The sequence below is a fragment of the Eumetopias jubatus genome, unplaced genomic scaffold, assembly GCF_037043125.1.
Source record: "Eumetopias jubatus isolate StellerSeaLion01/CBP00866 unplaced genomic scaffold, mEumJub1_p1.0 scaffold_4, whole genome shotgun sequence".
Lineage (NCBI taxonomy): Eukaryota > Metazoa > Chordata > Mammalia > Carnivora > Otariidae > Eumetopias > Eumetopias jubatus.
In genome coordinates, this window is record NW_028274810.1 from 101,339,990 (window position 1) to 101,356,145 (window position 16,156).

The following is a 16,156-nucleotide window of genomic DNA, read 5'->3' on the forward strand; positions in this document are numbered from 1 at the left end:
ATGAATGTTTTCCTATAAACGCACTTTTTATCCAAATGAGACCAATTGGTCGGTAATGCTTTATAGTGTATTTTCCTCGTGCATTAATGCATCATGAGCACTCTTCACATACTCATGCCAATTTGCAGGAGCCATTTTGCTGCTACCTAGTTTTGAATTGAACTGTATGGCTGAGCCCAAATCTGTCTCAATCCCTTACTGTTGGATATTTGAGTATTTCCAGTTTTTCTCTAATCTCCTGCTTTCAACATCTTTATACAGAAGTCTTCCCCTGCTTCTTTGATTATCTCCTAAAAATGGAATTGTCAGGTCCAAAAAATACGCCAAATGTTCAGCTTTTGATGCAGGTCCGCAAATTGTCTTCCAAAAAGCCTACCAATTTACACCTCTATTTCTTTGCTTTATTAAAACTTTTTTTCCTATCACAAAAATAGTGCATATTCACTATAGACAGAATACAGATAAGCAACTAGAGAGATGTAAGGAGCCTAGAATCCCGGGATACAACTTTGTAACCCCTCTTGGGCGAATCCGTCCTGTATTTGTCTAATAGATGCCCTTGGGAAGCTGACTTTGGCTGGAGGTACAAGGTCACTATTACTGTCTGTGTGGCCTTAGGTGAGCTACTTATGTCCCCAGGCTTCTGTTACTCACCTGGAAAGAAAAGATAGCAGTGGGAGCATGCACAGGTGGTCATAAGGATGCATGACAAGCATCTGGCCCAGCGCCTGGCATGTTCTAAACTCTCAAGCCATGCTCCTATAATTCTGTTTGCACCTTGCTTTCCTACCCTGCTTATACGTACAAACATCTTCCCTTTGTACCACGTGGACACTTCTAGCTCTGATCTTTGACATAAACCTTGGCCCAGTAGCTCCAATTACAGATGGTCAACACCACCCATGGTATTTTGCTGGTGTCAAGTTTTCCTTTGGTTCCCAGCCAAACTAGTTCCAAGGTCCTCCTCCCACTTGCCTGTCCCCGACTTACCCACTGCCATCTGTCCTCCGTGGTGCCCAGGCAGAAACCACCGGAACATCCTCTCCTCCTCCCACAGTTTACTGGGTTTCGACTCCGTCATTCCACTATGCTGGGTATGACTGGAGTCAGAAAGACCTGGGTTGAACTCATGGCACTGTTGCTCCCATACTGCTTCCCTCTTGGGAGCCTCAGCTTCTTCATCTGGAAGATGGGGTGATAGTCGACCTGATAGGTAAAGTAAAATAGCAGGTGCTTAGCCTCTCCAAAGGGGGAGGAGCATCATTATCATCCTTATCACCCTCTGATGTTCTCTGGCCTTCCCTATGGATCAGGCGCAGCTCCAGCCCACTTACAGCCCTGATATGGCCTCCAAACCCATACCCACCTTCAGCCTTTCCCAGGCGGAATTTCACTGGTCGCCACCAGGACGACCTCTCCATGTTATGTGTGGAGTGTGTCACTCCGCTCAAGACTCACCATGGCTCACAGTCACCAGCAAACTAAAGCCTGAATTGTCCTAGCACGGTTTCCGCCACCCCGTGTCTGCTTCCAGCCTGGGCACTCCTCTGCCCGCACCCCACCCAGCCTGGTGTCCAGCTCTCCGTCTCTGCATCAGCCTTCCATCTGTCTGTCTTCTCACTTTCCCACCTCTCTGTGATGGTCCCACCGCTGGGCCAACACCGCGTCCCCCAGCATCCCCAGCCTGGCTCAAACATGCCTCCTGGAATCGGTCTTCTCTGACCAGCCTCCTGGAGCATTCTACTCCCCTGCCCGCAGCCCCACACGTCGTGTGCCCTTCCCTGCGTGACGTGGAGGGCGACACTGGGCCCTTCTTGACAGCAGATGCCCTTATTGTTCACCTCTGCATCCACCACCCCTGCCTCACCGGAGCTCCCTCCACAAACCCTCAATATTTGTTTGTTAACTGCACTGTTAATAAATAACATTCCTCTGGGATTTAGATGCACAAAAGTTTACCCACAGGCCAAAGGTTTTACAGAGATCATTTACCTGTCCTGTGACTTACTCTGAGATGAAAAGGACAAAGAATGGCCAAGACCGCATCGCCCCCCACGGGAGCTTTTGTGTCCATAGACGCCCCGCACACGTGCTCTGTGACGCCTGCGTGCAGTGGCTGTCTTAGTGCGGGGTTTCATGCTTGTGGGGTGAGCATGGAACGTACATCACGTCTGTCTTTCTGATCCCGGCGAGGCAAGAGAGCAGTCGTAAGGAGGCTTGCCCACTCGCCCTCTGGGGCAGGATAAGAGCCGACCTACAAAGGGCAGGGTGGGGCTCAGCACTCCAGCCTTTCTTTCCCAGAGGCATGTAGTTTCAAGTAAATCTGTTTCTTCCTGTTGAGAAAGATGATGCAATGCGTCTAGAAAGGAAGTGGGGAGTTGCCTACTACTACAAGCTAAGGAATGTCACGTCGCTGGAGTGTTCTTCACATTCCCAGAAGTATGCCTTGGTTGAAAAGGAGGTGGGTGACTCAGTGTTGCCCTGGCTTTCGACAGATTAACCGCGGAGCCCCAGCAGTGTTAACGAGGACAGGCTGGTGGAAAGCGCAGTTATCGTGAGCTGCCAAGACCACGGGCGGCGTGTCCCTGCGTCCGGGGGCTGCTGTGGCCCTGGGCGTGTGGGGCCGAACCCAGTAAACATAGTACAGTTGTCTTAAAGCTGGAGTAAGGGGCCCTCCTCGGTCTACCTTGCATTCATTTAACTCCAACTATCTCGATGTGCCTGACCAAACTCCCTGAATTCAGTCACGGTTCTGACTATTTGCTTTGCAGAATTGGGGGTGTGTGTCAGGTGTGTGGGGGGGGTATCTATCCTTAGAACAGGTTCCGGTAATATGATTCCTCTCTTCTTTTCGGAGAAATTGGAGCTTTATTCTAACTTGGCTATTCCTTCCCGGTCTCCATATTTCCTCCCTCCCTCATTCTCCAAGTGAAACTTTTTTCTAGTAGAAGGACCTAGAAAATTATTTCAAGGGCAAGAATTTGGCAACTGTCCCTGGAAACAAAGCACATGCTTTGCAGGGGTTTTATGATGTTCCTGAGAGTAGCCACCTGTTCCTTCCCACCCACCTCCGGGCACCTGGCCACAGGGCTAATGAGCCGTGAGACAGGACCAGTCGTCAGCTTGCACTGCAGAGGCTCTGGGCTTTTCAGGGGCCTCCTCTGAGCCACAGTCCCCATGCACCCCATCTGCATCCTGCCAGCCCGTCGGCAGTCACTGTTCCAAGGCCAATAGCCAGAAGCAGTGCTGAGTTGTGGACGCCTCCCAGGCTCTGTTTACAAACTTCTATTTCCAAACAACACATTTACCCACCTGGAAGAGAGAAAACTCAGATTTCCCAAGGTTGTGAATAAGAACCTCACCTCCACCAAAGGCAAAGAAGTGCAACACCAGCTCTGAAGAATCCTTGAGATGCCACCAAACAAAGACTAGTGATGAGAGGCCAGGAAGGAGGCGGGTGGGAGCCATAGCCCTTCCCATCGTGCAGTCTCCTAAACTCACGATCTCGGAAACTGTCCGCTCCGTGACTCAGTGCTTTTTGTCCGTGTGGCTGCTACGCGGATAAACAGACAGCCCTTCTGTATCACCCACCTCGGTGGGTGGATACGAGGCAGTGACATGGAGGCCAGAGGCCAAACGCTTGGAGCTGGACAGACCGGGGATGGCTTCCAGCTCCCCATTTTCTGGTTGTCAGTCGGAGCCCGTTATTTAGCCTCTCTGGTTTGGCTCTCTGCATCTGAAGACTTAGAAATAATAACAGCACCCATCTCAGGACATAATAACGCCCTAATTTTGTGAAGGGCCCACAACGGTGCCTGGCACACACATCACGATGCTTGGCAAATAAATAGATGCCAAGATTCCCTCCCTGGGGAACACTTATTATCAGGTGGTGCTTTTCGATGTGGGGTTCTCCCTCCTAGGGCTTCGTGGCCTTGAGTCTTGCTCCAGGGAGTCTCAGGGTTAAATCCCACAGCTCTACCAGAACCGAGTGTTAAGCACCGACTGAGCCCAGCAAAGAGCAAGGGAAGTCAGAGTCCAGCTGAGACTCAGAAGGTACAGAACGGAAAGTCTGCCATCAAAGATGCCGTCCTGGGGAACTTTCCAGAACGCTCGGTGAGACGCGGAGGAGCGGCGGCTGCCCGAGCTGCGCCCAGCAACGCGCTCCTTCCCGCTCCCCCACACCGGCCTCGGCCCTCTCACCGGCTGTAGAAAATGGTGAAAGAAACCACTTACTATGATGTTTTGGGGGGTCAAACCCAATGCCACCCAAGAGGAATTGAAAAAGGCCTACAGGAAACTGGCCTTGAAGTACCACCCTGATAAGAAACCAAATGAAGGAGAGAAGTTTAAACAGATTTCTCAAGCTTACGGAGTACTCTCTGATGCAAAGAAAAGGGAATCATATGACAAAGGAGAACAGGCAATTGAAGAAGGTGGAGCTGGTGGTGGTTTTGGCTCCCCCATGGACATCTTTGGTATGTTTTTTGGAGGAGGAGGAAGGATGCAGAGAGAAAGGAGAGGTAAAAATGTTGTGCATCAGCTCTCAGTCACCTTAGAAGATTTATATAATGGTGCAACACCAAAACTAGCTCTGCAAAAGAATGTGATTTGTGATAAATGTGAAGGCCGAGGTGGTAAGAAAGGAGCAGTCGAATGTTGTCCCAATTGCCGAGGTACTGGAATGCAAATAAGAATTCATCAGATAGGACCTGGAATGGTTCAGCAAATTCCGTCTGTGTGCATGGAGTGCCAGGGCCATGGGGGACGGATCAGTCCCAAAGACAGAGGTAAAAGCTGCAATGGGAGGAAGATAGTCCGAGAGAAGAAGATTCTAGAAGTTCATATTGGTAAAGGCATGAGGGATGGCCAGAAGACAACATTCCATGGTGAAGGAGACCAAGAACCAGGACTGGAACCGGGAGATATTATCATTGTTTTAGATCAGAAGGACCACGCTGTTTTTACTCGGCGAGGAGCAGACCTCTTCATGTGTATGGACATACAGCTGGTTGAAGCACTGTGTGGCTTTCAAAAGCCAATATCTACTCTTGACAACCGAACCATCGTCATCACCTCTCACCCAGGTCAAATTGTCAAGCATGGAGATATCAAGTGTGTGCTAAATGAAGGCATGCCAATTTATCGTAGACCATATGAGAAGGGTCGCCTAATCATTGAATTTAAGGTAAACTTTCCTGAGAATGGCTTTCTCTCTCCTGATAAACTTTCTTTGCTGGAAAAACTCCTACCTGAGAGGAAGGAAGTAGAAGAGACTGATGAAATGGACCAGGTAGAACTGGTGGACTTTGATCCAGATCAGGAAAGATGGCGCCATTACAATGGGGAAGCCTATGAGGATGATGAACATCGTCCCAGGCATGGTGTTCGGTGTCAGACCTCTTAATGGGGCCAGTGAATAACACTGCTGGCATTTCATATGCAGTAGTGAATGAGTGAAGGACTATAATCATAGCTCACTACTTGCTATTATTTTTGTTTTAATATTCAACTATAGTAGTGTTTTAAATGAAGAATAAACTCAAATATAAAAGCTCAAAAAAAAAAAAAAAAGATGCCGTCCTGAATGGCAAAGCGTATATGTACAGAGTGAAAGATTCAGAGGGTGGGAAGGGGCAGTTTGCAACCCCTTCCCCACATCCCAGAAGAGTGTGCCTTCTAAGGGGAGATCAGCTTCAAGAAACTGTATTATTCACCTCTTCCAAACACCTGTTGGGACAGAGTCCGCACCAAATCTGTCATCCCCTGGGTCACGATGGGCAGGAGATGGAGATCCCCCAGGAAAGGCTGTAGCCAAAGGCTGTAGGGAAGAAAGGTGAACACTTTAAACTTGCATCCCCACCCGACCTGAGCCTGTCACCCCTAGGGCCATCACACCTCTGCTACTTGGTCATGTAGCGGTGAGATGTACAAGGCCCTGTACTCAGAGGGGACCCACAGATGGGGTTTAATGCTCTGAAATCATGGCCTTGAACTTACTAATTTTATACTTGACCTTGTGGTTTGTAAGTGAAGTTCCATGGGGATGATGGAGCATGTGTCAGGGGCTTAAAGCTTCACATGGGGTCACAGCTGCCCACTTCCCTATCCCCTGGTGTCCCGGGGGCACCCAGATCCCCTTCTCTGCTCCTACTGAGAGACCACGGACACCTTCTGCCCCCAGCGGGGCCTGGTCCAGCTGACTTGGAGCATCCCCCTCAACACACATGTGCATACACACACACACACACACACACACACACACACACAGTCCCAGGGTGGGGCTCCCAGGCATGTTGGAGTGGGGGGTTGTGTTCCCAGTGAGGTCTGCACAGATCTCCCCACCTCCTATCCAAAGGAGTATACTAATTAAATAGCAAAAAGAAAACAAAAAAAACCAGGTTGAGAGAGAGATCATAGAAAAAAGGGCAAAGCTTTTTTCTGCTGTTGGAATGAGGAGTCCGGCACTGTTATTTTGCACTGGGGCTCCCCAAATGACATAGCAGCCCTGCTCTGGCCCTACCTCCCTCCGATGTGTACAACTCGCCTTAGCTGGAGGTGCTAGCCAGGTGGACACGGTCAAGTTCCTGCATTTTAGAGTTTTGTGTGTTACAAAGCAGAGGGCAAGCTGTCCTGTCATCCAGAGGCCACGTGGAGTGTTGAGCAGGGGCTTTGTAGTCCTGGGGGCTTGTCACCTGCCCCAAGCCTGACTTTCTTGCCTGTGAAGATAATAGGCAATATGATTTTCAAGATCTTTCCCATCTCTAAAAATATCTTATGGTTCTGGGTGCATGATAAGGCCCATTTCCTGTGAAATGGCTCATTTTCTGTGAAAATCCAGAGCAGTAGATAATACAGGATCCTCCAGTATCCTGGCAACAAAGATTTTTTGTTTTTTATAATTACTGGTGGTGGAAAAACAACAGAAGGGGACCTGTGGTTGAAGTGCCCTTCCATGATCCAGATTGATTGAGAAATTTCACAGCCGCTCAGACCCGGGCTTGGTGGATGGTAGAGGAGAGGTTAGTAAGGGTTCCTTCTGCCGCTGGGCAAGGTGGAATAGGAAGGTGAGGTATAACTCTGAAATATAAAAATTACTGAAACCCTCTCTGCGACAATGTGCTGCCATTTTTGCTCTCTTTTAAAAATTTCATTATTGGGAGCTCTGGCTGGCTCCGTCGGCGGAGCATGGCTACTTTTGGTCTCGGGGTTGTGAGTTTGAGCCCCACGTTGGGTGTAGAGATGACTTAAAAATAAAATCTTTTAAACATAAATAAATAAATAAAAACTTTGGGAATATTGGGAAGTGTTGTTCTCCAAAAGACCACAGAAATACATCTAGAAAGGGTAAAAGGAAGTTCCAGATTGGTGGCTGAAATGTCCCCTTCCAGATCAGCACATAAGTCCGCAGTCACCGAGGAAAGAAAGTCCCCGCCTTGTCCACGTCCCAGGTGTAAAAATGCCCACCACAGAGTCCTTCGGAACATTGCACCCCGACTGTGTCCACGCAAAACCTTTCCTGGGCTGCAGATGAGCAACTCAGCCCATCCAAATTGATACGGGGAATGTGAGCCACATCTCCTCTACCCAAATCGGTGGCAGACAATTTTCCCCCCATACGAAGGAGACTCGTATTCAAAATTCCCGGGTTACTTTTATTTCTCCCTACAGTGGGACGTAGATTCTAAGAAAAATGTTATCACCTTATTAAGTGTGCCAATAAATTTTAAAATCCAGGAGAGAAAGTTAGTACACACACGGGACCCGTAATGTTTGCCTGTGAGATTTCTGAGTTATGACGAATACTTTCCTATCCTTGAGACTGTTTTAATTTGTATGGTTCGAAAGGGGTTTTGATGACATGGAGGATCACGCCACTTCTACCTGGCGTCTTCCGATGAATTACCCTTCGTGGTGAGAGTGTCGTTGATCTTTGCCTCCTTATGTGCCAGAGACCAGTGTTCTAAAACAGCTCCCTGGGCCCCCGTGAGCACAATTGTCTTTTAGGATAGAGCATGGCTGGGATTTCAGAAATCCCATTCCTTCAGTGTCAGGCTGGCCCAGGAAAAGGGCCAGACAGCTGTGGAGAAAGAATATAAGGGGGAGATAATCATCAGGAAAAGTAACAAAAGGCCTCAAAGATTGTGTCATAACAGCAGATGCTTAAAAACGGTTAAAATCACACATGCTGTTACTCCTTCTGGTTCAAACTCTTCCCTGAGCCAGTGAAATTAGCAATGAAGGAATTTGCTCCTTTCCTCCAAAAGAAGCTGGGCAGCAGGTCCAAGATGCCTTGAAAGAAAACGAAAAGACAGAGGCTTCCCCTTCAGCTCTCAGAAGGCTGTAATTTCAGGGCAGGTGCAGCAATCTGGGGCAAATATTTGATGGAGAGCAACAAGCAACTCCCTTCTCTTCAAAGACGTGATCGGTAAAGACCCCGAGGGTTGCTTAGCTAGGATGGAGCCGGTTCCAGGGCCAAAACTTCTCCCCCTACTCACACATTCTGGAAAAATAACGAAACCTGCTGGTACGTGAGTTTTTCCCAAATGCAAAATCAGAAAAAAAAATTATCTTAACCCATTTTGCAGAATTATTGCAAGGGAAACACAACCACCAGTAACATTTGAGAAGGACTTGACTTGTAGGTAATTGTTACATAAATGCCTAACATTGCCGGGCTCGGGGGAAGCCTGCCTGGTGTAAAGTTGCAGCTTCTAGGCCGATTCACCTGTATGGAATCTCTTCCGGCGTTAATAAATGTCCGGCGTTAGTAAATGTCCCATTTGGGGGCCTTATTAAAGCAGAACGCGCATCATGCCAGAGACTGAACTTTCAGTTGGGAAGCCAGTACTCCTGAGGGCTCTCTTGGCCCATCAGAGAAGTTCTTTTTATTTTATTACATACACAGTTTCCTCCTGCCCTTGGTCACGAATCAGAACCTGTTCCAGCTAGAAGGAGTTTTAGTTGTTTCTCATCTTACCAACCACAGGTCCCGGAGTTGAGCAGTGGTACCAAGCTTTCTGACTCAGAGCACTGTTCAGAGGGATCACTTAGCTCAACTCAGCTGCAGCCCAGGACATCAGCTGTGTGCACTCTCCCCACCACAGGGCAAACGCAAGAGCATTCTTCCTTGGACTCGGCTGCAGTGCGTCCTTTTATAGAAACACCCTTGCTGGCGGAATACCACAGTGCCACTCTCAGGATGGGACCCTGAGTCTGCGGATGGAAAATATCGGTCAGCCATTGTCTGTGATTTCCCGAGTTAGCACACTGTGATCTTCCCCACAATCTTACGGAACAGGCATCCGCAGAAAATGCGGGTGAGAAGTGTAAGCAACTTCTTCCGACGGTGGGAGGTCAGGCTTTAAGCCCAGATTCCAAGGCCCGCCCTCTTGCCCCTCCCCGTAAGGCATCATCACAGAAACTGTCCTGGACAGGTGACCGAGGCAAGCACTTGGCCTCAGTGGGGAGGTCAGGGCTGGACTCCCGAAACCAGAGGGTAGGCTTGAAGGAACAGGCAAGAAGCCAGTTCACAGACCCGGTGCCCAAGTGGGGCAGAGCTAAGTGGATGCCAAGGCCGGGGGCATGGGCCCTGAAGTGGCACATTTCCCTTGCCCTCTGCCCTGAGCAGACCCAGACCCGGTTACTGGTTGATCGATGGGGCCTTGCCTCTGGGATATAGCAGCCCTCCTGACTTCCACCAGAATGTTATATGCTGAGTCAACTGCCTTGCACACTCCTTTTAGCACACAACAAATGGTCACTGAGCCCGGCCACCCGCCGAGGTTACAAGCAGGGGAGTCAGGCAGCCTGGCTTTAAGCCTGCCTCCCCCACTTCTCAGCCGCACCAGCGAGGGCAGGTCACAAAACCTCGGTGTGTCTCAGTTTCTTCGTCTGTAAAATGGAGCACATGATAGGTGATAACAGGACCCATCTCATAGGGCTGTTTGGACAGGCAATGAGTTAGTCTCCCCGAAAGTGCTTGGAATAGTCCTGGCACATAGTAGGTGCTCAAACTGGATGGCTATCATTGGTTTCTTTTCTTTTCTTTTTTTTTTTAGATTTTATTTATTTATTTATTTGAGAGAGAGAGAGAGAGAGGACAAGCACAGAGGGAGAAGCAGACTCCCCACGGAGCAGGGAGCCCGACACGGTGTTCACTCCCAGGACCCCGGGATCATGACCTGAGCCGAAGGCAGACGCTTAATGGACTGAGCCACCCAGGCGCCCCTATCGTTGGTTTCTGCACACGTTGATCATGGCCCCAGGCAGCGGTCCCCTGAAGGGACCTCACCAGGACCTTACCCAGGCCGAGGACACACTGTGTTCTGAGTCAGGCCATTCCATTTTTGGACTGCTCTGACTAAGAACATTCCTCCTTGTGTTTAGCCAAGTCCACCTCCCTGCAACTCCCACTCACGGGTCCTAGTTCTGCCAGAAGGCAAATGTCAAAAAAATATTCTTGAAAGAGAGAACATGGAAGGTAAATAATAATGAAAGAATCGGGTTGAGGGATTGCAGTCTCTCTCCCAGCCATTCCCACAGCTAAGCACAGCCCGGAGGGAGTCAGACCTTTGAGTTAAGTTTGAAAACCGGCGAAAGTTCTTAGTTCTTCTGTGCTTCCTTCAGAAATGCACGAAAATAGCTTCTTCCTCCATTTTTTTCAGACCCAAGTATGCTGTCAGACCGCCATGAGATCGAGTGAAAAGTCACTCCAAGTGTGCAAAGGTGACAGTCACAAAGACTACGGAGCTGTGACCTGACCTCACTTCATACGTGCTGTCCACCCCGTAATCGCTGTGCATCGGGGGTGTGCCCCGGGAGGTGGGGACGCGTGGCAGGCCTCCTGTTTGCTGAGCCTTTCTGGCATCGGGTGTAAAATCGTGGCCCGAGTGTCCCTCTATCCTGCCTTCCGCGGCATGTGCAAGAAGTAGGATGAAGGCAAACATCTTTTTCTGTATAGATTGGACAGCTCAGGTTCCCCAGTGACTCCCATTAAAAAGGGTTCGAAATAGAGTTTTTCAGGGTTGCAAGATGAGAGAGTTCTGGAGACCTGTTGCACAACACTGTGAGTATCTTGAACACTACTGAGCCCCATACTTAGAAATGACGCGGTGAGCCCAGTGCTATGTGCTTCCCACCCCAATAAAAATGTACATGTCAGGGTGAAATAGACAGATGAAATAACACGACAGATGTGCTGCAAAATGATACAAGAGGATACAGAAGTTCATCAAACTATAGATGGATGACTTGTGCACTTTTCTATATTATCAGACTTCCTCGAGAAGTTTACATATAAAAATAATAACAGGAAGCAGAAGTAGAGGGGGTTAGAGTGGGAACAATTATATCCACAGGTTGGCACCTGTAGAAGGTGGATGCGTACTGGCCTATTTCTCTGTGTGTTTGCAGTCTTTCATAATAAAAAAATAGAAAAGCATAAAACATTAAAAATGAGCATTGCAAGAATAAATCAGTGAAAACTCAGGACGTGTTGGGAGTCCTCCCAGCTGTGTTAGGCAGGGCAGGAGTGACTTGGGTCCACAGCTCTTGGTGGTAGAATTGTCATATGATGTTCCCAAACCAAAGGTGACCTGGCTCTGAACATCACAGGGACAGGCAGGTGGCAGTATGGGTCACTAGTAGGGCACTTTGTGCCCCCAAGGGCTCATCCAAGAATCCAGGCTGAGCAATGCCATAGCCTCTCGGGCTTTGTGGACCCCAGCTCTCCAGCGCTCTCCAAGGACTTGACCCCAGAGACCCTCCATGTCCCTCTCAAGGTTAAATGGCCCTCTATCCACTCCTGGTGTGCCTGTCCCAAAGCCCCAGGGGTGCTCCCCCAGAGAAGCTTTCTGCCACATTGCCCGGTCACTTGGGGTGAGCCTCCCTCCTTCACCACAGGACAATCCATGTTATCTCCCTCCTCTGGAGCCTAAAGCTGAAAAGCTTCTTAGCACCCCACCCCCCTCCAGTGGGCGCTGTAAGAAGCTCAGACCTCTTAGACTCAACAAGCGGTTTGGGACGGAAATGGTCTGCACTCCCCTGGGTGCCTCCACCAGGGTGGAACCCACAGAGACAGACACCCAGGATGTGGGTCTGTCCCTAATCCTCACCAAGTCACATGAGCGAAGACCGTGCACGCTTAGAAGGCCACGTGATTACTCCCTCTCCGGGTCTCCAGGGACAACCCAGAGTGTGCCTTCTGGGCAGGATGGGGTCGGTCCCAGCGGCGCCCCCTGGAGTCACGCTTGGGCGGGGCGGGGGGGCGGCACCCATCAGCCTGGGTTCTTTATGGCTCAGAAAGAGACCCTTGTGTTTGCCTCATAGTTTGCGTTTCCATGTTTTCAATATTAACTGGCACCAATGCCATTTCCTCCCTCCAGATCGCTCCTTCATCCCTTGGAATCAGGTGACAGAAACAAGTGGAGTCCCAACGGCCTCCCAGCCTGGCTCCGGGGACCACTGTCTCTGGGGCAGGACTCCCCAGGCCTCTGGAGCACAGCGGCGTCTGGCTCACCTCCTGCTCCTTCCTCCTCCTGCCTCGCGGCACACAACCCACACAGCTGGGGCCAAAGTTTCTGGCCTTGGACCTCTGTCCCCCCGCCCTCCTGGCTCACAACCGCTAGTTTACCGAGGGCATGAACTCTCTCCTGAATCAACAAGGGGCACTGAGTCAGCAGTCAGCGTGCAGGTGGCCTTCCTGGGCACCCGGACCTTCCCTCCGCCCCAGAGCCCTGGCTCCACCACCTTGCTGCCTGGGGGTCCTCTCCTCATCCAGCCCCTCAGGGATCCTCCGCCAGCTCCCAAGTCACAGGAGCCCGGGGGGGGCGGGGACACAGGGCTGGCCGCCCCACCAGGTCATCCTTTGACCCACCTGCCACTTTCTTCCTCGCAAATGCCCAGCTCCTATCATTAGAGCCTTTTGTTCAACCCCCACTACCTCTCTCCTGCAGGGAAACTGAACCCGTAGTGGGGATTCCCCTCGAGTGTGCCACGCACCCCTACCTGTGGGGTTGCAGAACCGAGGGGCTTGGCAAGGTGCTCAGTCAGCTGCACACACAATCTTGGGAGCCTTCCCTTTCTCCTGGGTGCTTCCACCACCTTGGATACTACCCAGCGCTGCTTCCCCAGCCTAGACTCTGTCTCCAGCAAGTATTTTATGGAGCACCTGCTATGTGCTGGGTGCTAGGCTAGACAGTGCCACAGGGTGATGGCAAGAGGGAGGGGGGGATGGACTGTGGATTGGGAGATAGCTTTCTGTTTATGTGGAGTTTCCTGATTTTGGTTGTTGCGTTGTGGTTGTGTACAAGAATGTTTTAGTTAGGGAATACACACTGAAGTATACAGAACACAATGTCTGCTTCTTACTCTCAAATGGTTCAGAGAAAATATGCACGTGTGTGTGTGTGTGTGTGTGTGCACGTGCGTGCGCGTGTATGCGTATGTGTGTGGAAAGAGACAGAACAATGATATAGCAAAGCGCGAAGGAGTGAATCTGGGTATAGGGTATGTGGGAGTTCCTTGTACTAGGCTTGCAGCTTTTCAGCAAATTGGAATTATTCTAAAGTACAGTTACCAAAAATATATGAACTTAAACAGCAGTACAGCAAATCATAAAAACCAGACAATCCCCATCAAATATGTTAAAAGGATTGCCTGCAGGAAGGAGGGGGTACAGGTGGAAAAGGGATAAAAATGGGGGCATTAAATGAAAGAAAGGAATAGAGAGGTGGAGAGAAGGACAGAAGAAAGGAAGAGGGAAGGAGAGAGGGAAGGAGGATCAGAGAGAAGGAAGGAGAAAGCCTGGGTTCTTAGAGCTCCTTCCTTGAGCGCACTCATCCTGATGCCATCTTTTCATTTCTGGAGGATGGCTCCTACATCCACACCGTAGCTGGGTCAAGCATGCCAATCCTGCATGCAGAATTTCCTGGTACAGGACACCTCTTGGGTACCCCACTATTAACTATGATTCACAACCCCAAATCCCCTTTCCCCCTTTGTCCCAGCAACCTTACTTTGCCCGGGGGCTGGCACCTCCCCCCACCGCCCCTGCCCCAGTCTCCTGTTCCCCCTCCTTCTTCCCTTCATCCAAGTTACAGCCAGGTCTTCTTCTTTCTTCCTCTGACCTGCTCCTCTGCATCTCCTTTTCTGTTCCAGTGCTCAGAACCTCACCCAGGATTGCTTCAGTGGCCTCCCACCCAGGCTCACGTCCCCCAGTCTGTGCACCTGCCATTCAGTGACATCTGTGGTCAGCCCAACTTCCTATAACACCGCCTCTCTCCTGTAACTCAAGAATACACTCCAAAGCAATCCACTCCTCTCCCCTCTCTGATTTTTTTCACAAATACTTGCTTCATCTTCCAGCTTTCTCAAAAGTCCTTGGAAGCAGGCACTGGTCCGACCTGGAACATCAATTGTCCCCTCTGCGGTGCCTTGCACGTGGCTGGATGCCTGGCAGCAAGAGTGTAATAGACATCTAATCCATTCATGGGTTTTTCCTTATTTCTGAGTAATTCAGTGATACCAATGCTCATCTTACATATTTGGAGTGACAATGAAAGAGAATAAAGGGCAGGATCGGGACCCTAAGGCTGTTTGGGGTCCCACCCCAGGGTGCCCCGATGTCGGGGGCAGCAGCCCTTGGGGATCACTCACAAGACTCTGCCAAAATCTGCCCCGGGGCAACTAAAGGCCAATTCTGGGCAGCTCTGTATTTTCATGTTCCTGATTGAAAGGATTTAAAAACTCATGATACGGCTTTTAGAAAACACATTTATTTCTATAAATGTTCCAAAGCCTAACCCAGTTTAAAACACACTCCCGAATCGGGTACCGCCTCTTAGATTTCTCATTTCCCAGCCCAAGACATATATATATATAAACAGCAATTGATTCTATTTCTAGTTACTTCCAAAACAACTCTAATGGCCCAGTCACTGTCCAAACAAGGAAAGGGCCGGGTGGGTAAGCCCACTTCTGTCATCATCGGAAGTAAAATCATCCAGCTACACGTCTCGCACCAACCCCAGTCCCATATATTTAATTCCTTGTTTCTTGATACTTCAAAATTTCAGTTCATAAAAGAGACCATGATATCATGCCTAATAAATGCCAGAGGAGCCTTCTGGAGTAGCAACACCAAACATGGGCGGGACACCCGAGCCAAGTTTGCTCAGGCAAGGGTTCAGGTATCTGTAGTCATGTAAGTTTTCATCTGAGAAGCTGGTTCATAAACAGGGTTCGAAGAGGTTTTGATCTCTCTGAACTTCAAAGCGCTGTGGTTTGAGCCCACACAGGATGTCCTCGCTAGAATCTCTAGGTCATTGGGGGCCAGGTACCAAGACATGTATATCCCCCCAGAGCCAATAATCTCAGGGACCGCTTCCTGTGAGTGGATTTTCTTTTCACTATAATGTAAACTTCCTGTTGCGATTTTAAGCAATTTCCTCTTGTCCAGTTCTCAGGGGAGATGGCCATCGTTTCGTGATGACCCTCTAAACAATGTTTTAGCCTTTCTACAGGAACATAGCGTGACCGATCTTTGTTCGGGGGACCATCTGCTTCGATTTTGTTTGTCCAGGTGTGATGCATTTTTTTTCTCCTTAATTCCCGAATTCTCTGTTTACTTTTTGAAATTAGAACATATACTGGCTATTCACAGATCCAGAGGCCATTGAAGGATGTTCAAGCTATGATTTAAGCTCATCAGATGCTATACTCAAGACAGCCAGCTGAGCGAGCCCCGTGCTATCGCCCCTCAAAGATGTTATTTGCAGGAGGAAGAAATCTCAGAGATTCTCAGGTCCAGCCTTCTCCCGAGTGGGCTTCCTTGGAAACCCCAGTCATCCACAGTTATGGTCCTTACAGACACAAGCGAGAGGCACATCCAGAATTACCCACATACTGACTCCCGCGTCCTCCTGATTTTCTGCTGAAATAACCCAACACATATATCTGGGACGATTCTAGACCCTTCTAACCATCGCCCCCCTCCCCCACGCAGCCCCAGGGACCCCTGGCATTGAGGTTGCACAGGACGCAGGTGACTAAGTGAGAAGGTCCACTGCAGGGAGTCAGACTGTGGCTCAGCAGAGGGCGCATCCACTGAGGCCAGGGGGCTTCAGGCTTCGCAGAGAGATTGCTTCCATCCTCA

The 16,156-nt window shown here is 49.8% G+C and overlaps 1 pseudogene; it reads left to right on the forward strand.

Annotated features, from left to right (window-relative positions):
* The first annotated feature begins 4,185 nt into the window (after nucleotides 1-4,185).
* On the forward strand, nucleotides 4,186-5,407 carry LOC114213344 (dnaJ homolog subfamily A member 1-like; annotated as a pseudogene).
* The last annotated feature ends 10,749 nt before the right edge of the window (nucleotides 5,408-16,156 follow it).